The sequence below is a fragment of the Chanodichthys erythropterus genome, chromosome 23 (assembly GCF_024489055.1).
Source record: "Chanodichthys erythropterus isolate Z2021 chromosome 23, ASM2448905v1, whole genome shotgun sequence".
NCBI classification, from domain to species: Eukaryota; Metazoa; Chordata; class Actinopteri; order Cypriniformes; family Xenocyprididae; genus Chanodichthys; species Chanodichthys erythropterus.
In genome coordinates this window covers 29,250,400-29,272,947 of record NC_090243.1, presented here as the reverse complement: position 1 = coordinate 29,272,947, position 22,548 = coordinate 29,250,400, and the positions used below count along the sequence as shown (strand labels likewise).

The window sequence follows — 22,548 nt, the reverse complement described above, 5'->3', positions numbered from 1 at the left end:
ATTCAGAAATGAAGATTGAAATGAATGTAGCCTAATGGATATGTGATTTTTTTTTTAAAAAGATGTAAATATGCAAATAAGTTTTAAGCCCCCAAACCCCACTGGCGTCTGGACACTTTTAACTTCAGCAACCCCAAAGCAAAACAATTTAATTCACTTTTATAATTATATGTAACTGTTTACATTAATTAAAATATAATAATAATAATAATTGCTTCTATTATTATTATTATTAATAACATGGAACGATATATATAGGCTACTATTAATTTGTTTAAATTGTTGTTGTTAATATTTACTATTTATCTTATTACCATATTTACCTATTTATAATAATTTACATTTATTCATTTTTTAACCAATTAAATAATAGACTTGTCAAATACATGGACAGGCAATAGTTTTAGACTTAGAGATAATGAATAATGTTTGCCGCTCTCGCGTCATCACAGATAAAACTGAAAGTAAAAGAAACAAAGCCGTTTTAAACAGACTGTCGATTCCTTCCTATTTAAAATACTATTACATTTTTCATCGAAACTTTTATAAACCTTAGACAGGAATGTATGTGTATCGTGATGAAGAGACGGAGGAGTTTGTGTATCGGCTGGCTGTGTAGATTTTGATGGTGAAGGTGATTCGCGTCTCCCTTTGTTGACATTTTAAATGCTAAGGCAAATGAACGAGGTTTATTTTATGTATCGTGCTCTTGTAGTTTATGTGATGATTTTTCAAAAGACTAACATTAGGCTATTTGAGAGATCACAGCTGTCTCAGATATAGATATTTCTCAAACTCTCACGATCCGGTCGTCGGATCATTAATAAAGATGTTTAACAATGTTTAATTGTCTTTTTTTCTTCTTCTTTTTTTCTTTTCATGATTTCCATCCAGAATCAGTGGACTGTTTTGACTGTTCAGCTTCATTATGGATGACACACAAACATCCAGAGATGAAGATTTTTCTCCAGGATTCAGGTAGGCCTACTTTGAATAAACACATTCAATAACCTTTTATACAATAAAAGAGATGTCTGTTTCATATTTCTTGCCTTTCATTAAAAACGTTTTGAAGATCTTACATTATAATGATGATCATGAAAATGATTGAATCTGTTCTGTTATAGTACAGTTCAGCAGGAGAGATCAGAGCCAGAGCCCAGCTGTGTGTCTTTGAGGAGTGACTGGTCTATGGGTATTCCAATACATTTTAAGAATGACGATACACAGACTGATCTCAGGTATAACATTTCTAAAAGACATGATTGACATTTTAATATCATGGTGTTTTGTATTTTGTATTTATGACATTCATAGACATTGTTGTCTTCACTTGATTCAAGAGAGACACATGAGTGTGCCTAAGTCTTTTTGTTGGGTATCAGGACATTGTGGAATTCCAGGTAATGAGCAGCAGGTGCTGATACTGAGGAGGCAAAATGACTCAGAAAATGGACAAACAAATGACATCAGTGTAACACAATTAAAATCAATCCTGTTGTTGGTAGAAAATATTGTTTTACTCAGATAATCACTAGGACAGTATCATCTTCACATAATGCTGAATAGGCACAAGGTTTTGTTAACAGGTGAAGATCCTCCTTTATGCCCTTGTGCAGATGATTAATAATAAGTGCATTTACTTATTAACTCTGTAAAACTGTTTGTAGAAATATTAAGGTAATGTAGATAAATAAATAAATAAATCTACAAATATCAGTGTCTGATTCTTGATTCTCTTCATGATGTTTAAGGTCAATCCTGCCACAAATATCAGCCGTAACAAAACCCGTCTGTGAGAAGAACGACCCGTCTATGAATCAACTACAGGACTGTAATGAAAGCAGGTATATGTGTCAAGTAAATTGTGAGATTATTTTGTTGAGATAATACACATTTCAGAAACCTTAATATATATTCTTGGTCATGATACAGAACAAATAAGACATTTTACTCTATATATCTATCTCTATATTTAACTCACAATACCATGGTATTTTAATTTTACAGCCATGAAGTCCTCAACACATTTAGATCAAATCTGATGAAGAAGTTTGAGCATCTCTATGAGGGAACAGCAAAGCAGGGAAACCCAACACTCCTGAATGAGATCTACACAGAGCTCTACATCACAGAGGGTGACAGTGGAGAGATCAGTAATGAGCATGAGGTGAGACAGATTGAGACACAATCCAGGAGAGCAGCAACAGAGGACACACCGATCAATTGCAATGACATCTTTAGACCTTTACCTGGACAAGACAAACCCATCAGAACTGTGCTGACAAAGGGAGTCGCTGGCATTGGAAAAACAGTCTCTGTGCAGAAGTTCATCCTGGACTGGGCTGAAGGGAAAGTGAATCAGGACGTCCAGCTCATATTTCCACTTCCTTTCAGAGAGCTCAATCTGAAGGACAAAACACTCAGTCTTTCAGATCTTCTTCATGTCTTTTTCCATGAAACAAAAGAAATGAAAATATCCAGTGACAAATATAAAGTGTTGTTCATCTTTGATGGTTTAGATGAGTGTCGTCTGTCTCTGGATTTTCAGAGCGATGTGAGGTTGTGTGATGTAAGTGCTGCTGATGAACCTCATTGCAGGGAATCTGCTTCCCTCTGCTCTCATCTGGATCACCTCCAGACCAGCAGCAGCTGAACTCATCCCATCTGAGTGTGTCCATCGAGTGACAGAGGTGCGAGGCTTCAATGAGCCACAGAAGGAGGAATACTTCAGGAAGAGAATCAGTGATCATAGTCTGGCCAATAAAATCATCGCACACCTGAAGTTATCAAGGAGCCTCTACATCATGTGCCACATCCCAGTGTTCTGCTGGATCTCAGCCACTGTTCTAGAGAAGATGTTGAGTGAAGCAGAGAGTGGAGAGATTCCCAAGACTCTCACTCAAATGTACACACACTTCCTGATCCTTCAGATCAACATCAAACATGAGAAGGACTATAAGAAGAACCTGACAGATGAAGACATGATTCTCAAACTGGGGAAAGTGGCTTTTCAGCAGCTTGTGAAAGGCAATGTGATCTTCTGAGAAAGACCTGAGAGAGTGTGGCATTGATGTGTCAGAAGCATCAGTGTACTCTGGATTGTGCACTCAGATCTTCAGAGAGGAGTCAGGCTTGTATCAGGGGAAAGTCTTCTGCTTTGTTCATCTGAGCGTTCAGGAACATCTAGCAGCTTTATATGTGCACCTCTGCTTCACAAACAACAACAGAAATCTGTTTGACCCAGTCACCAAACCAGGTTTGTTGTCTATATTTAAGGACTGGTTTCAATACAATTCATCAAAATATGTTTCATTTTCTGAGCTCCATCAGAGAGCTGTGAATGAAGCTCTACAGAGTAAAAATGGACATCTGGACCTTTTCCTGCGGTTCCTTCTGGGTCTGTCAGTGGATTCTCATCAGATTCTCCTACAGGGACTACTGAATGAACAGACAAGAAGCAGATCTGACAGAAATGAGAAAACAGTTGAGTACATCAAGGAGAAGATCAGGACCATTGACTCTCCAGAGAAATCCATCAATCTGTTCCACTGTCTGAATGAACTGGGTGATCATTCACTAGTGGAGGAAATACAACAGTATCTGAAATCTGGAACAATAAGTGAAGCCAGACTCTCTTCATCTCAGTGGTCAGCTGTAGTCTTTGTGTTGCTGACATCAGAGAAGAAGCTGGATGAGTTTGATATTAATACATTTCTTGGAGAAAATAATAAAGCTGAAAAACTGAAGGTTCTTCAGAAGCTGCTGCCTGTGATTAAAGTTCAGTAAGTATAAGTGAGAACAATCACTTCACTGTAAAAACAAAAATCAAAGGCGGAATCGCGCTGAATAACAGACCAGAAGCGCTCTCGCGCGCGCGCGATCCCAGTTATAGGCCCTTTCACACAGGACGCGGTATGCGCTGCGCTCTGAAACCCATTTGTTTCAATGGCTTGCGCTGCGCGAGGACTGCGTCGACCAAAGCGCACGCGCAGCGGAGTGCAGCTTGCGCGCACGCCGCGTTCAAAGTTTAAAATAGTTTTTTTTTTTTTTATGCTTTATTTGAACACTTAGTTTACACTATGGAACAAACAACTCAAAATGTAACAACAACAATTAAACATAATACCAATAGAAAATACAGAAGAAACAACAACAAAATAATAATAATAATAATACAAAAAATAACCATATAAAAGTAACAATACCATAATTCAAAGCTGTAAAAGACCATAACAAAAAAAAAAAAAAGAAAAAAAAATTGAGAAATGAGGGCATCATACAAATGAATAAAAATTATACATTAAATACAGTAAAGAGTTTGTAGGCCGTGCAAACTGTACATGTTTTAAGAGCTTTTTTGTTAAGTGAGAGTGAAATTGTGAGTAAGTAATGTTTTATCTCTTGAAAGAATACTAGAAAAATTCTAAATTCTAATTATAAAGCAGGCATTTGAATCTGCTGTAAAGAAACCAAAAATAACAGATTTAGGACTCATTGAAAAACCCTGTAAGATAGTACTTGAAATAAAATAACTTACATCTTTCCAAAGTTGAAAAGTATAGTTACATGACCAAAACAAATGAATAAGTGTTTCAGTATTATTCTGACAAAAGGAGCATTTAGTGTCAAAATCTGATCCAAATTTTTTCTTAAGAAAATGTTTGACAGGGTAAATATTATGGAGCAATTTAAAAGTTATTTCTTTTATTTTGTTAGTAAGGAAAAATCTTTGTTGCATGGACCATATATTTTTCCAATTTAAATTATCAAAAAGGTTGTTCCAATATGAGACTGCAGGGGGGGCAGAGACAATGTTCTCAAGGAATAAAGTTCTTATTTTATAATTTCTTCCTTTTTTTCCAGTAAAACATATTTCACCAATAGGTGTGTTAACAGGTTCAGGAAAGGGAATTGTTTCTATAGATACAGTATAATTTTTGAAAAGCATGCATAAGCCAGATGGAATAGCATCCATAACAGTTGCAAACTCTTTAGGAGTTACAGGTATATTATATTGTAAAAGAAATTCCGTATATCTAAAAAGTAGACCATCCTTGTTAAAGAGCTGACCAACATGAAATATTCCATTACTGACCCACTGATTATAAAACAAAGATTTATTCTTAAATAAAATATTCCTATTGTTCCATATGTAACACCTGTGAGGAGAAAAATTATGTTTGTAAATAAGAGTCCATGCCAGAAGAACCTGTTGGTGAAAATTAGATAGCTTGACAGGGAATTTTTGGGGATCATAATTACACATTAAGACATATTTTGCACCACCAAGCTGTGAGAAGACAGAATGAGGAAAAATATTCCAAATGGAGGTGGGATTTTTGAGGAAACGATTAAGCCAATTTATTTTAATTGTATTATTTAAGGAGTTAAAGTCAAGAAAGTTTAAACCACCCTTATTCTGAGAATTTAATATGACTGATTTTTGTAAATAATAGGGCTTGTTTTTCCATAAAAATTTAGATAAGATTCCATCGATTACTTTACATGTGGGGTTATTAATGTACAATGATTGAGCGGCATAAGTGAGATGAGATAGACCTTCTGCTTTAACAAGCAAACTTCTGCCTTTCAAAGAAAGGTCTCTCTGTAGCCAGCAATTGAACCTTTTTTTTTTTGTTTTTGTAATAATAGGGTTAAAATTTGCAGAGCATCTAAGGTTATCTTTAGTTATCTGTATACCCAAATATGTAACACATTTTTTAACTGCAATACCATTAATTGAAGAAGCCATACTATTTTTAACTGGAAGTAATTCACATTTATTAAGATTAAGATGTAAGCCTGAAGCTTTAGAGAAACGCTGAAGAATATGTAGGGCTGTTGGTATTTGGAGAGAGTCTTCTAAGAACAGAGCAGTATCATCTGCTAACTGAGTAATAATTATCTCTGTATTTCCAATACTGATGCCTTTTAGACGGCTTGTTTTGATGTATGAGCTTAGAAATTGTGTCGCAATCAGGAAAATATAGGGAGAGACTGGACATCCCTGTCAAACACCTCGATTTAAGAAAAATCTGGGAGAGATACAATTACTTAATTTAATTGAACTATTACTGTTCACATACAACATTTTGATCATATTACAAAAGGGGTCCCCAAAGCCAATTCTATGCAGTGCTTGAAACAAAAATTCATGTTCTAGCGTATCAAACGCTTTATAATAGTCTAAAAATAAAATAAAACTTTCTTTTTGAAGTAAATGTGAATAGTCTAACATATCTAATATTAAACGTATGTTGTTTGAAATATGTCTGTTAGGCAAAAATCCAGACTGCGTTTCATCAATAATTGAGTTTAACACACATTTTAGTCTTTTAGCCAGAACTAATGCTATTATTTTGTAGTCATTATTTAGTAAGGAGATTGGACGCCAATTGTCTATGAGAAGGGGATCTTTGTTTGGCTTTGGGATTAGGGTAATTATTCCCTGACATAAGGTGGGGGGGAGAAATGTTTTTTCTGTACTTTCTTTAAAAACTTCTAATAAAAAAAATGTGCTATTTTTTTGCTAAACAATTTATAAAACTCTGAGGTGAGTCCATCATTTCCCGGAGATTTTCCATTTTTTAACATACTAATTGCATCAACAATTTCTTTCAAGGTAATAGGGCTGTCACAAAAGGCTTTATCTACCATATTCAACTGCTGTTCTGGAGAGACTCAAAAAAATCATTGGCATCTTGGTAGCAAAATTTGGATGTATATAATTCACTGTAAAATTTAGCGCAAAATTTTCCAATCATTTTCTGATCTTCACTTATTGTTCCATCAATTATAAGTTTTGTTATATTATTATTTTATTTTCCCTTTCTAATCTAAAGAAATACGCAGAGCTTTGTTCACCTTCCTCGAGCCATTTTCTGCGCGACCGTATGTAGGCTCCTTCATCTTTATATATTTTATCTAAATGCTGTTGCTGTTCAGCAAGTTCAGCTTTTTCCAAATCAGTAATATCTTCTATATTTTTGGCTAAAAGATTGGCAATTTTAAAAATTACTTCATTCTCATAGGATTTCCTCTTTTTAGCTAAGTCACCACTGAATTTACGAAAAAACTTACAGACTTCATATTTGGTTAGCTCCCAATTGCTGCAATAATTATTTTCTTCTTTTGCTTTATTCCAAAAGGTAGTAATGATATTATCAATTTAGTTTTTTACTTCATCATAAGAGAGGATTGAATTATTAAGCTTCCAATAAGAGGGAGATCTATATGAGTTAATATTATTTGAAAGAGGGATTCGAATAGTAATACATTTATGATCAGATAAAGGCGAAGGTATAATGTCAGATGAAATATTATGCAGGTCCTTTGAAGTTAGCCATAGGTCAATACGAGATTGGCATGAGAGAGAGTTATTACTCCATGTAAATACTTTTAAAGATGGGTGGGTTTCTCTCCAGCTATCAGCCAGAGAAAATCTTTGCATGAACATCTTTAAGTAGTTGGAGTTAGGCGTATTAGATCTGGGGGGCCATCTATCAATATTATTGTCCATAACCACATTGAAATCGCCTCCGAAAACCAAATAACAGTTGGGGTAATTATTTAACAGTGAAAGCATACGTTCTTCCATTCGATAAAATACATTTTCATTTTCCTTTTGTTGATTTAAATCCGTAGAGATTGGTAACAATAAACGTAGTATCTGAAATTTCAAGTAAAAGACAAACATATCGTCCATTTGGATCACAGTCTGAAAAAATAATTTTCCCATTAAAGCGATGACGTAAGATGCAAACCCCAGCTGAGTTTGATGTTCCATGGGACATCCACAGGTCCATGCCCCATTGTGATCTCCAAAAATTTAAATCTTCTTTGACTGAATGACATTCTTGTAAAAAATAGAAGTCAGAGTTAAACTGTTTAAGGTATAAAAAGACAGCCTTGCGTTTGGTAAGGTTTCTTAGCCCTCTAACATTAAAAGAAATAATAGACAGAACCATGACATAAAAAAAAAGGAAAAATGAAATAAATAAAACCTTCAAGAAATATTATACGAATAACGTAGCAAGAAAACGCACTTATCTACTAGGAAGTATGCGCATAACGGAGCTCAGCAAATTCTATAACAAAAGATACCAAAGTAATTATGTAGTGCAGTATAAAATGAATATTCATAAATTATTAACACCAGAACATAATATAATAGGAGAACAGGTAATCCACACATTGCTAAACAGCAATCGCACCAAAGTTTCTCGTTTTGTTCAACCAATTCTAAACTAAACCCATTAGAACAGGGTTGAAATCCAAAGGGGTAGATTAACAGAATAAAGGCATTGCTGTTCAGCGTACAAGCACACGAGTTTGTTTATACAAAACTCCTTAAGTACAAAAGTGTGCAGTTCTATTCTAGAGTGGAGCAGGTAAACGAAGAGAAGAAAGGAGAATTCAAGTTGGTGGGAATATTTCCATGCCATTCACAAAGGCCCTACACCTCCTACAAAATAGGCCCGCTTGTTATCTCGCCGTGCTTGTTCTACGAGAGGCCACAGTTTCTTTCTGTTTTCTCTATCCGTCTGAGACAGATCCTCTGAGATTTTTAAGTTGTTGTTTCTGAGAAACTGAGAGTCCTTCGCTGCTCGCCAAATTGCGTCACGATAGAAACGCGATGTAAACTGAACGATGATCCCTCTAGGTTTGTCGTTGCTCATCTGTTTACGACCGAGTCGATGTACAGTGTCAACAATGTATGGAAGTTTATCCCTTGCTTCTGGTAAAAGCTGTTGGCATACCTGGATGACACTCTCTCGAACATCCTCCCTCTCCTTTTCGGGGATCCCGTAAACTCTCAGATTCCATCGACGCGTGTATCCTTCGAGGTGAGAGAGACGTTTTTCTTGCTCAGACGATTTCGTCTCAACATTTTTCACTTGTGATTTCATTGTGCCGAGTTGAATTTTAACATCATTAACTTCGGCACTCACAAACTCAACAGCTGTCTTCACGTCGGTTATCTGTTTGGTGTTTTCAGTGATGGTTTCTTTCATGTTCGCGATCGCTCGTGCATTCTCACCCACCATTCTTTCCAGTGCATCAGATCGATAGTTAATCAGACGCGAGAGTTCTTTGAACTGTGAGAGAATACTGGCAGTATCAAGGCTTTCCATCCTCCGTTGTTTAATTAAAGGAGACTCGCTTGGAGTTTGGGGAAGAGAAGGAAATATTACCTCAGCAGGCATGATATCTGCAGAATCCATTTCTGACTCGAGGTAATCATGCAAATTTTCACTCAAAAGTTTGTTCGGGCCTTGTTGCGTCACTGAAGTAGCTTTATTAGTCGGGTTAGCCTTAACTTGATACACGTTCTTGTTTTTCCTCTTCTCAGATTTTCCCATTCTCAGTTATTCCAAATGTTACTACAATCACATATGCACCAAAATGTAACTGAATGGTCTTTGTTATTGCACTACAATTAAAATATTAGTTTGAATTTGCGGAGCTCTCTAATGCACGTCTTATCAGAGCGCCATCTTGGGGCCTCTCAAGTTTAAAATAGTTAAACTTTTGCAGTTGCGCTTTGTGACGATTACCCGTGCAACCAATAGCAAAGGGGCATCCAAACAATCGGAAAGCAAAATGGATGAACAGCTAGCCTATTTACTGTGTTGGAATTTCCAGAGCTATACAATACAAGTTTGCTGGTCGTATAGAGACATCGGGAGAAAAGCTGTGTCTTGGAGACATGACTGACACTGTCAAGCTGCTCTCTTTCTTCTTCTTACAAGCAGGGCTATCAAATGACTACGTATAGAGCTCCCGATACAAGTTTGGAAAATCGCTTTGTATCTGATGGCAAACATAAGTTCACAACACAAGGAAGCCACAACACAACGGAAATGCTCCCGACCACTAGGGGGTTCTCAGAGCTCGGTAAAGTTAGTTTCCCTTGCCACTGTTCTATAAAGTCAACACTTTTACACACGGGCGGACTGGCCATTTGGCATACCGGGCACTTTCCCGGTGGGCCGACGTGCATTTTGGAGCCGATGGTCGCCGACCGCAAAAAAAAAAAAAAAAAAAATTCTCTCGGCCCATGAAAGTGGTAGGCCTAGATTGGCGGCCCAATGCTTTTTCAATTGACACTGGGGCTGCTGGCCCAAAAATATCACATAGGCTAGTTTTTTTCCCTTCTGACAGACGCAGTTCATGAAACATGTAGCTCAGCGGCCCATTGTTTTCTTGACTGACACTGGACTGGCCCAATCATATCTTTGAACAGACACAAATGTTTTCGGCAGTAGCAGCAGGGGCGTAAATCGCGGGGGGACAGGGCCCCCCGTATCTGAGTGCTGCCCCCCCCCCCCCCCCAAAAAAAAATATAATTAATGACCACTGGTTATTAATTATATAACCACGCTAAGTATTGTGCATAAATTATATAAACTTAAAATAATTATTTAAGTAGTAAAGCAATGCAAACGGGCGTTTTAAGTTTAGAAACATTTTGAGTCACCCCTCCCTTGCCTCACAGTGGTTTGGTCCACCGCGCACGTCACACTCGCTTGTGATTAGATTCTATCGAAGTCCGGCGGCGCCGGCGGGAGAGAACAGTTCTACAGACAGATGAGTTCCAGTAAAGCCGGGGACACACCTAACGATTAGCTGAAACATTCTAAGACTGAACTGAACACACATACTGATTGTTTCCTTCGACTGGAGCCGATTTCAACACACTGTGCGCTGGATCTTGAAAATGGATGTAAACAAACAGCTGGCGCTCTTCATCTGCAGCTATATTTGTGCGGAAAATAACTAAAAAAGTGGAAAAACGCGCAGGATATGTGTGAGGTCCTGGCTGGAGAGGCAACATGAATTTGTTCTCTACAGAGAGAATTTGAGGTGAGTAAACTTTGTTAAATCTATTTTTAGGGCTTGCACTCCGGTGGTGTCGGCCGTTGTTAAGCAACGATAAGCTGCGATCCTCAATGAAGCTTGTTCGACTTGAAACGGTACTGTACATACCATTAAATTACCACAGAAGTAACGTTATACTACCACAATGCGACCTCAAAGGGCACTTTCACTTTTGCGATCAAAGGGGCAGGGCTCTTTATATTCTCTCTGTATTGTATCAACTGTTAATTTTGTATCCGTATCAGATAAATAATATATATACAAAACATGATAAAAAAAACAAAAAGTATTATCTTTATCATTTGTTGCCCCCCCATACTTCAGAAGTGGGAATTATCAAATTTGAGAAGAATCTTTGTGAGGAGGACTGGCAATGACTTGTTTCTAAAATTCTAAGACTAGAATCTTTAGACACAGCACACTGCACGATTTTAAGCACCAACTGTAAACACAGACTGAACGCAACTGGCTCTGACTCGGGCCGATTGGACATGATCAGTCGTAAGTATCAAATTAAATTCATAATCGGGCTTACAATCGTTAGGTGTGTCCCCGGCTTAAGTCAGCTGTCAAGGCCATTTTATTCAAAAACATCGGATGAAGTGATTATTTTCTCTTTAATGCTGACGGTGCTGAGTAATTAGTCATAACAACAACAACAAAAGATGATAACTGATGATTTTTCCCGTGAGTCCGCTGTTTTAGCGATTATAATGTTACCTAGCTTGTTTACCATAGCTTGTTGGGCATAAGACTTGGGTAAAGTCAGTTTTATATTCGCACATTCGGACATCCGTATTCAATAGCCTTGCTAATCACACTACATTGGACATTCAGTGGACATTCACAAATAAATATGCCATTAAAACAATACTTGCCTATTTTGATCGACTGTGAAAAATGTAAGTTGACAATCGTTGGTTGTCAATATCATGTCGCTGCTTAAAATTCGCAAACATTAATTTATTGCACATTTATTGGAAAGTCTGAATTTATCAGAAGTCCGAATGTGCGAATATAAAACCAACTTTACCCAAGTGGATATGTCACCCACACCAACAACAATTAACATTGTGATAAGAATAGTAAACTGTAATAAGGCTAATAGATTTACTGTTGTGTGTTGGGTTATGCTCAGTGTATATTCATCGTATTTTGGTGACTTGGTTGTAAGCAACTTAAAAATAAATAAATAAAATAAATATATATATATATATATATATATATATAGGAATTATATAATTAGTAATATATAATTGTATAGTCATGAAATTATATATATATAATATAAAGCGGAAGGCAGGTGGTATTTGTGATCTTATGTGGTGGTGGGCCGGTCTGGGCCAAAATGCCAGGGCCGATTTTTGGTCCCAGTCCATCCCTGCTTTTACAAACCATGCGTTCCAATGTCCATACTATCCATCCTAAATAGTATGTGAGATTAAAATAAGTGTGTCCCAAAGCATAGTATGTTGAAAAGAGAATGCCAAAAGTCCCCGGATGGTCTACTATTTCCGGTAGATTTTCGAAGTGTGGATCCGTGCACACTATAAAGGATAATATAGCCCACAACCCATTGCGCATTGGACGAGGATTCAGTTCAGAACTACAAACTCGAGTAAAAAGTGTTAAAAAACTACAAAACATGGCGGATATACGCGATCGACGCTGACAGATTTGAGTGACTAATAATCAGTTTAATCTGATAGAAAATATATATTTAATGTTACCCCTGTTATTTTTCATCTGCAAATACAAATGTGGACTTTTATAAAGATCTGATTGGCCATTTAACTTTTAAATGTATCATTTTACATGGAGAGTTCTCCACATGAAAGACCCGCGACTGCAGATCAACGTGCTGCATTTCTCTCCGACACGGTAGGAAATTAGCTAAATGAAATGTGGAGGATGTGAGATGATTGACAGGCCAGTTTACGGTGACAGGATGCGACAGAGAGAAAAGACGCGATTGTATGGCGTGATAGTATGTCCCAAAGCTTGTCTACTCTTTTGCTACACACTCAAAAGTAAGTACTTTTTGTTCACAGAAAGAGTACATACTATTAGGGCGTAGTAGAAGTAGGCGAATTGGAACACAGCAAAAGATAACAATACCATGATTAGTTTTAAGTATGAAAGCATTTAACTTTACCGAGCTCTGAGAGCCCCCTAGTGGTCAGGAGCATTTCCGCTGTGTTGTGGCTTCCGTTGTGTTGTGGCTCGATTTCGTTGTGTTGTGAACTTATGTTTGCCTTTTTAATTTCGTTGTGTTGTGCACTACTGGGCCACCGTAATATGTGCCAGTATGGATTAGGTCTTTAAAATTAAATATTTGTCATTAATGTTAATAAAACAACAAAAGATGTTAAATAAATGTAAACATGGTAAATAAACCTACTGTATTTGAAAAACAAGTTTATTTAATTTGTATCTCTATATTATTTGCTGTATTGTTTGTAATTTGTTTGTAAATGTCTTTTTTTTTAACAACAATTATATATATTGGTAATTATGCCCTTTGAAGATTATTGGACACTGTGAAATTATTGTTCTTTAAGTTTGTTGCAAGCATATAAAAATTAGTCATTTTTTTCCTTAGAGTAATAATAAAGAAGCTGTCCTACATTCATTAGGCTCACTGTGTTGTGCATCCCTACTTTTTAACCACAAATGCTCGTCTTGCACTGCTCTGCAATGTGCCACGCTTTACGTAATCATGTTGGAAAGGTCATGCATGACGTAGCCAGAAGTACCACGGTAGGCCGAAAAACTCCATCTCATTTTCTCCTCCAACTGCAAAATTATCTGACATCATTGTTTTATCTTTTTTTGTAAAGGGATTTTGACGTATGCTGCATTCCAGATGAGATTGGACCTGGGAATATCCCAATTTAAATGTCCCACTTCCCAGTTGCAGTCATTCCATGTCACGTTCATATGTTGACCACATGATGTCGCCATGACACAATGAGAGCATACCATGTTTTTGTGTAAATTAGGTCAAAAACACAATAAATTAGCATAAAGTCACTTTGAAAAGAGCTGACGAAAAGCAAAAAGGAAGGTATCATTACATAAACTTACATAAACTAATGTTAAAGTTAGTTTTTATATTTATGCTCATTGGAAGCAGACTTGCTTCCAGACTTGGAAGTTGCGTCAAATGACTTGCTGAGTCATTTTGAGACATTGCCATCTATTGGTGACCAAGTGCAGTGTTTTCTTTACTCCATCTACAAATTGTCTATTTTTTCCTCTATTTTCTATTGCTTGTTTTCAGTGTTTTACAAGTATGATTTTCATCTCTCTACAGTCTGAGTGATTGTGGAGTCACAGAGAAAGATTGTGCTGCTCTGACTTCAGTTCTGACATCAAACCCCTCACAGCTGAAACAACTGAATATGAATGAGAAAAAACTACGAGATTCGGGTGTGAAGCTTCTCTCTGTTGTACTGGAAGATCCTGACTGTAAACTGGAGAAACTCTGGTAAGATCATCTCTCTCATAGTCAGACATGTTATTGTCTTCTGTAAGACTAAATCAGGGTTTCTGAAATCTGGCACTGAAGGGTCGCTGCCCTGTAGAGTTTAGCTCGAACCCTGATCAAATTCTCCTTCCTGTAACTCTGAAGACCTAGATTAGTTTGTTCAGGTGTCTTTGATTAGAGTTGGAGCTAAACTCTGCAGGACAGCAGCCCTTCAGAGCTTGATTTGAGGAACCCTGGATCCTTTGATGTGAATTTTTGGACTACACTGCTGTAACAAAGGGTCAGAAGCCATGGGATCCATTTGCAGCTTTATTGCAGACAAACGTGGTATAACAGGCAAGGGTAAATCACCGGCAACAACAGTATCACAGACTAGGCAGAAACGTAACGAGGGGACAGGCACAGGGTCGGGGCTGGCAGCAGACAGAACTAGCGGTATCCAGATAAACAGGCAAGGAGTCAGATGGGCAGGCAGCGAGACATCGTAACAGAATAAACAATCCAGGGTCATACACAAGAAAACAATAACAAGGGTAAACGCTCAGAAATATTATAGAATATTTTGAAATCTCCCCAAATTCCTATCAAATATGAAACCAATCCCATCAATGTGCAGGGCTATTCCTATCATTATTTCTAAGGATGCTGTTTTTTTAGAAGAAAGCTGTCTGACTCTGAGATTAATAACTGGAACATGGTTTGTGTAACATTAGCAACACATTATTTGCTGTTTGATAACGTAGTCAAGCCAAAGTTTAATCATATTAATTGCCGTTATATGTCGACTTTCATTCAAATTCTGAATTGATTATATATAGCCTATAAAGGATTGGATTATATAAAGCCTAAATACATTTTAGCTTTTCTATAGTAAACAAATTCACACTCTGTGTACCATTCAAGTGGTTTTACTGATTACAGGCCACGCACACACTGCAGCTAAATTCAGTTGTCAGTTCAGCTTTTAGTGCTTAATCACGTTCTGTACACACATAGTTCAGTAAAATACGGGAGTGACAACCGCATTCTACAAACGTATTAAGTCCCGTAAAATACAGGTAGTGACAACCGCATTTACAGAAATTCTATGCAGTGTGTACAGAACCGAACTGAACAAGTTGTTAATGATGTTTACGTGCACCGGTGTAACATGTGTCTCTCGTGTATGCACGGCTAATCACAGGGAAAGCACAAGCCTATCCAAATGCTTTATGCTGAATATCGCGATTCATATCTGCTCACTTTAATAACTCCATAAACCCGTTTGCTTTATGAGACAAATTTAAACAATAAGCCCAAAAAGCTTATAATGAGTGACCATGGCAACACAGAATGAGTGCTGCACGCTGTGTGAAACTGGCTATAGGCCTACAAGTAGGGCTGTCGCGATAACCGCAACATCATAATACCGCGCTTTTGATGAACCAACCGCAGAGGACAGCAAAAACCGCAGCAACCGCGATATTTGCATTTTTTCTATTTTTTGAAAGGTTATGTCCTTCTCGTTTCATGTATACTAAATAATAAATAAGTTAATAATGGTAGCATAATGTGTACCATGGTAACTTTCAGAGGCTCCGTAGATTTGTACTAAACAAGCCTAAACAGACTGTGAATGTGAGAGAGATCGACTGAGCGCGTGCGATTACCTGCATCTGTCCTTCAGGCCGAGATGTATTTGTCGTCTGCAAGGATATTGAAACTACCTTAGCATCGACGCATTACAGCTGTGCCTTATAAAGTGCCGCTCAAAGTTAAAATGATTTCAACAGCTTGTTTCATTACATCGCTCTTTAAATTAATCAGCGGTTTTGAACGTGCATTTGAATGAACAGTTTAAAGACTCAAAGACAGTCCCTTGCCGCCACCTTGTGGTGCAACAATGTAACTGCACTGACTGACAGCCCGTCAGTTATATATATATATATGATGGCGGTAAAACCGCATATCGCGCTATTGAGCCGCTCAAAAATACCGCAAGGGAAATTCCTTAACCGCGACAGCCCTACCTACAAGCATAAACAAACACGACGCCTCCCTCAACTGTGTTAGTTAGGGGATTCACTCCTGCATTTAAATGCGGTTGTCACTCCTGAAACTTAGTGTGTACGTGGTCATAGAGCAGCAGCAGCAGCAGTAGTAAGGTTGTCATGGCAACCAGAGAAACTGCACGCATATCACTTTCACTACACCTGTTCAACACATTGAAAATAATGCACTATATACCTACTGCTTTAAAACAGATATCTGTTGGACATGATTAAAGTTAAACACACAAACACAACATATTTAGTAAATCTTACTGAAAATGGCAGATTAAGCAGTTTATATTTTAATTCTGTATAAGCTATGCGCCACGTGGCTAGTGTTATTAAACTCATCGCGGAGCTCCGCGCTGAAACCGATCATATGCGCGCTCCACCTGTATATCATAAAAACAATCGTATTTTTCATGTGTTCGTATTCAAACTCCAGTTCTGACCGCATCGCGAGCAAAATACAAACAACACACGTGCTGTGCTGAGGGAAACATACACACGGCTTGCGTATTTGAACACAGCTAGAGCAGTCAGAGGAGAATGAGCAGCACTTTTGGGACATTTGAATTCTCCGCTGTAATACGATCTCACGCAAACATATTTTCCATTTGTGCTGGTAGATTACAGCAAAACAATCCACATGCAGACAAACCTCTGCTCTGGTAGCGTCGCAGGAAAACACGTTGTGTTGTGGCACTGAGGAAACGAACACCAACGATATGTCTCTGAATGACAACAGACCGAGGCGAGAGAAGTGATACTTCCTCATGCATAATACTTAAATTATAATCGTATGCATACTGCAGTACAGTGATTGGATTGAATGAGCTTTATGTCATGAATATATATGTCGAGAATCTACGTCAGCATGTTCGAAAGTACACGATGACATCAGATTTTGTGACGTTGCTCCAGCTTTTCAAACAGGAAGACAGAAATCGCTCTGAAAAATGCAAAAATAACTATTTTTCACTTATGAATAACATTAATGAGTACCTTTAGTGTTTTCAATGATGTGCAGCCTATACATATCTGTTTACATCTAAAAAAAAAGTGTTTTGGGGTCCCTTTAAATAATTTAAAAACAATTCTCCATACTTAATGTATTAGTACAGATCTAAAAAATACTTTAGATGTTTTATGATCATGTTTTGAGATCTGTGACATTTTAGATCTCAGTCCAATGATCCATCAAACACATTGATTTGTGCTTTAAGTTTCTGTATTTTCTCTTTAATAATAGATTCACTGCTAAACTGATCTGAACTGAGAGAGTGAAGAGTGTGTCATTGTTCTCTACAGGTTGAGGGATTGTGGAGTCACAGATGAAGGTTGTGCTGCTCTGGCTTCAGCTCTGAGATCAAACCCCTCACACCTGAGAGTACTGAGTCTTTCTGAGAATAAACTAGGAGATTCAGTTCATCTGCTCTCTGCTGTACTGGAGGATCCTCACTGTAAACTGGAGACACTGGGGTAAGATCATCTCTCTGATCATCACATATATATTTGTCCTTGGTAAACATATTATTTATTAATAATATAATAGTTTTTAACTTTTTAATTCAATGATCACCTTTTTTCGTGTCTGTAGAAGGAGTTCAAACAAACCATCACACTACATCCACACAAATGAGAGAAAATTGAATATATTTTATTAACAGCTCATTTTCTGTAAAAATATAGTTTGACCAAGAAAACCAAAACCAGTAGTTTTATGTGTGATTCACAGACACTCAGTTAAACAATAAATTACAAGTGATACTTACTTCAGTCCAAATACACATTAAATATATATTCAGTTAAATAATTTCATAACTGTATTTATAAACTGCTTATGAATGATGAATTAACTATTTACTAATGCTTAACTTATGCTTCATAGCGTGCAGTTATTATAAAGTGTTATCCAACATTTCAGTCTCTTGACTTTAAACAGACTCGATCTCAACACATTCAGAACTGAGAAATGAAGAACATGCTGGATTTATTCTTGCAGTTCATCACATTACTTTAGATGTTTTATGATCATGTTTTGAGATCTGTGACATTTTAGATCTCAGTCCAATGATCCATCAAACACATTGATTTGTGCTTTAAGTTTCTGTATTTTCTCTTTAATAATAGATTCACTGCTAAACTGATCTGAACTGAAAGAGTGAAGAGTGTGTCATTGTTCTCTACAGGTTGGGTGATTGTGGAGTCACAGATGAAGGTTGTGCTGCTCTGGCTTCAGCTCTGAGATCAAACCCCTCACACCTGAGAGAACTGAGTCTGTCTGGGAATAAACTAGGAGATTCAGATGTGAAGCTTCTCTCTGATCTAAAGAATGATCCACATTATAAACTGGAGACACTAGATTACAACTGTAAGTAGATTTTTATATATATTTAACAACTATAATAGAAATAAATGGAAGTTAGCCTGGTGTTTTTAAATTGAACAAAGTCTAGTGTAACAGGCCTCCTTGTGTGATGTGACTGATCTATGAATATATGAATATTTTCATCTCTTACAGTGTCTCTGTGTGTAAGTCACAAAGTGAGAGTTGTTTAATATTTATTATTATTAATCTATCAGCAATGGAGACAGAGTTTGAATTTATTCAATTCACAATTATTTGTATAACACTTTTAACAAAACATCATTTCAAACTTTATAGAAAATGCATGTTTCAAATATTATAATCAAGAAGCCAGAGGTGACTGTGTGAAAGAAAACCAAAATAAGGAATGAGAGAAAAACTCCAAACTCCTCAGAGGAATCCATCCTTCCTCTGAAAAAATTAATGTCTATATAGCAAAAATATACAGCTCTCAGATAATACAAGACAGGGTTAGTTAAAGGTTAGTTTAGGGCTTATATACAGGTAGCAAAGGTAAAATTCTGATGATATGATCATATTTAGCTTGTTGGACAATCATCTAGTAGTACATATGAATAATCTAGTCTTGAGGTCATGAATGCATGAACCAACTTCTCTGCATCAGAAACAAGTCACATGTTTCATAATTCAATGTTTCTGAGGTGGAAGAAGGCTGTTTTTATAACATGTGAAATATTATTTTCAAAATACAAGCTACTTTCAAATATTACAACCAGATCTTTAACTGTAGAGGATGGAGTAACAGTGCTTCACTTTATTGTTCTTCATTTAAACAATCAAAATGGCAGCAGTCTAAAACATCTTAAAGCCTGAATATCTCTGAATACCAGTGTACATTTGTAAGAGAATATCATGATCTATAGCAGGGGTGTCCAATCCTGCTCCTGGAGGGCCACTGTCCTGCAGAGTTTAGCTCCAACCCCAATTACACACACCTGAACCAGCTAATCAAGGTTTTTAGGCATACAGGAAACTTCCAGGCAAGTGTGTTGTGGTAAGTTGGAGCTAAACTCTGCAGGACAGTGGCCCTCCAGGACCGAGTTTGGACACCCCTGATCTATAGTGTCAAATGCAGCAGTAAGTTCAAGTTAAACTGTGAAATGCAGCCTTGGTCAGATTCTAGCAGTCATTTCTGATCTCTGTGTTATGATGGGGCCTGAAAACTGACTGAAACTCTTCATAGATACCATTTTCTTCAGAAAGGAGCATAATTGAGCAGATGCAAAAATGTTTGACATAAACTAAACATTTGAGATGGTCTGTAGTTTGCTAATTCATCAGGGTCTAGTTGTGGTTTCTTTATGAGAGGTTTAATAACTTCCAGCTTCGAGTGTCTCAGGATGTGATCTAGAGAAAAGGAGTTTATAATATTGAGAATAAACTCTCCTGCTACAGGGAGAAACACTTAGTTTAGTGGGGATGGGATCTAGTATACATGTGGATGGTTTTGATGCTACAATAAGTTTATTTAGCTCGTCCTTTATCAGTAAAGAAATGCAGTTGTTCCTGGAAGATGATAATTGAACCTGAAACCTGATGATGTCAAAAGTTGTATGTTTACAACTGTATTTCTTTACAACAGTTGTGATTTGTGTAAATTACATGATCTAGGACCTTTATACAGCGCTTGCCATTGAAAAGACTAAATCTGTCCTTCACAGCCTCGTTTTCATCGAGGTTAATTCTAACCTGACTATGAAACAGCTTCACAACCACAGACATGAATCTGTCTTTATTGGTTGGAATAATAGTTCTGCCCAGTCGAAGATGCTGTACGATATGAATTCAGCTGCACACAGTGTGCACGAGATGAGATAGTGATCTGTGATATCGTCACTTTGACTTACTGATGTGATGTGACAGCAGTAATGTCTCATTCTCCATATGTGTCTGTCTGTGTGTTTTATTGTAGGACTCTCAGTATTCAGACGTCAGTCCAGTTTCCTCAGGATCAGCTGATGGTGAATAAGGAGCCGCTACAGAGACGTCACAGTCACACAGTCAACAGAGACTGAAGACACAGAGACACACAGAGATCACTGTCATGTGTGTGACTTCACTGCAGTTTCTTGTTTGTATCTTTTTGTGGGTCTGATCTTTTCAATCACAGTTGTCATCAGATTTCCACAATGATCTAATAGAGGATTTGAACATGACCCATGAAAACAAGTGTTGAAAATTGATTTGGTTATTAGATAGTGTGCTGCTTGATTACAATGTTTATTGTGTAACATCCAACACTGAAAGTGACATGAAATTACAAAATTACATTATTTTAATCAACAAGATATAGACAGTGTATATAGTGTAGGTAATTTATTATTTAGGAAAAAATGTCTGAGTTTAGAGAGTTTATAGATTTACAAGAGTGTGATTAGAAGAGTATTTTAAATATATCTGTTACCAGCAAAGAGTGACAAAGATGATTCCATCAAAAAATCATTTTTTGTTTTATATGTTGATGACCTATTAAATTGTATCCTTAAATCTCATTATTTTACTGTTTTTTGTTAGTTTTTTTTTTTTTTTTTTTGCTCATTGCTGTGTGATTGTTAGTATCTTTTTGGTGATTGTCAGTGTTGTTGATGAGAACACTGAAAACATCAGCCTGTGATCACTGAATGTAACACAATGACACTAGCAGCTCCATGATCTGCTCTCGGCCTGAAGCAAGTAAATGAGCGGTGTTTAGTGTGAACAAACACTAACAGTCTGGGTTTCAGAGAGACTGGAACAGACTGAACTGATCTGAGCATCTTGCTGTGGCTAATATGAAGACTCTGTTTAGGCATGAAGAGACAAGGACATCATTTTAACTGTAAGCTGTTAGATGCTATTGCAGGTAATAATGGCTGATAAGTTAGTTTGTCCAGATCACTAACCACTGCCCATTTACTGACTCACATATATTCTAGTATTTCCATTGGTTCTGTCATAGGAAACTCCAGTGTTGTGTTTAATTCACAGTTTATAGCGCCTCCTTGTGAATACTTGTCATTAATGCAGCTGGATCTTCTTAGTGGCCTACTGTATTCTCTATTGTATTGTATTATTGTATGTATTATTTCAGTCATTTTTAGTTGGACATATATTTTGTTAAATTTATTTAGTTAAATAAAATAGAATGATCATGTTGGTCATAATGTCCTGTGTCTTTCACCTGGTCTGCTGTTATGACTTCGAAGGTCCTCTCCATGATGGTTTTCGATCTTCTAAGTGGATTATATTTACATGGATTTGTTGAAAATTTAATATAATAATATTTATATAAATTTAATATTTTATACATTTATAATTGTTTTATAAATTTAATATAATAATATTAATATTTGTTGAAATTTAATATAATAATAATAATAAACATGTAACGACACATTATTTTATTTATTAACTTATTCATAATAATTGAAATAATTATTAATACCAATGATAAAACAATATTATTATTCAGTTAATTTATTAACATATTACTTTATTTTCAGCATTTATTTATTAACATATGTAACTATAATAATTTAAAGAAATAAACACATTAACTATTAAATAATTAACTATAAGTTATAACTGTTTACAATAGGATTATTATGATTTAGAACTATCGCACCTGCCTGACCAATTAGAGACAAGTTGTGGGCCACAATACCACGCCCATTTTATAACATTAATGTACGCTGCCTTTTTTTCCCGTTTATTTTATTTCTAAAACGGCCCTCTTCTACAGCAGCACATCACGTGACAATATCTTCCGGTTC

The 22,548-nt window shown here is 36.6% G+C and overlaps 1 pseudogene; it reads left to right on the top strand.

Moving 5' to 3' along the window:
• Positions 1–474: 474 nt before the first annotated feature.
• LOC137013770 (NLR family CARD domain-containing protein 3-like) lies at positions 475–17,890 on the top strand (annotated as a pseudogene).
• Positions 17,891–22,548: the final 4,658 nt, after the last annotated feature.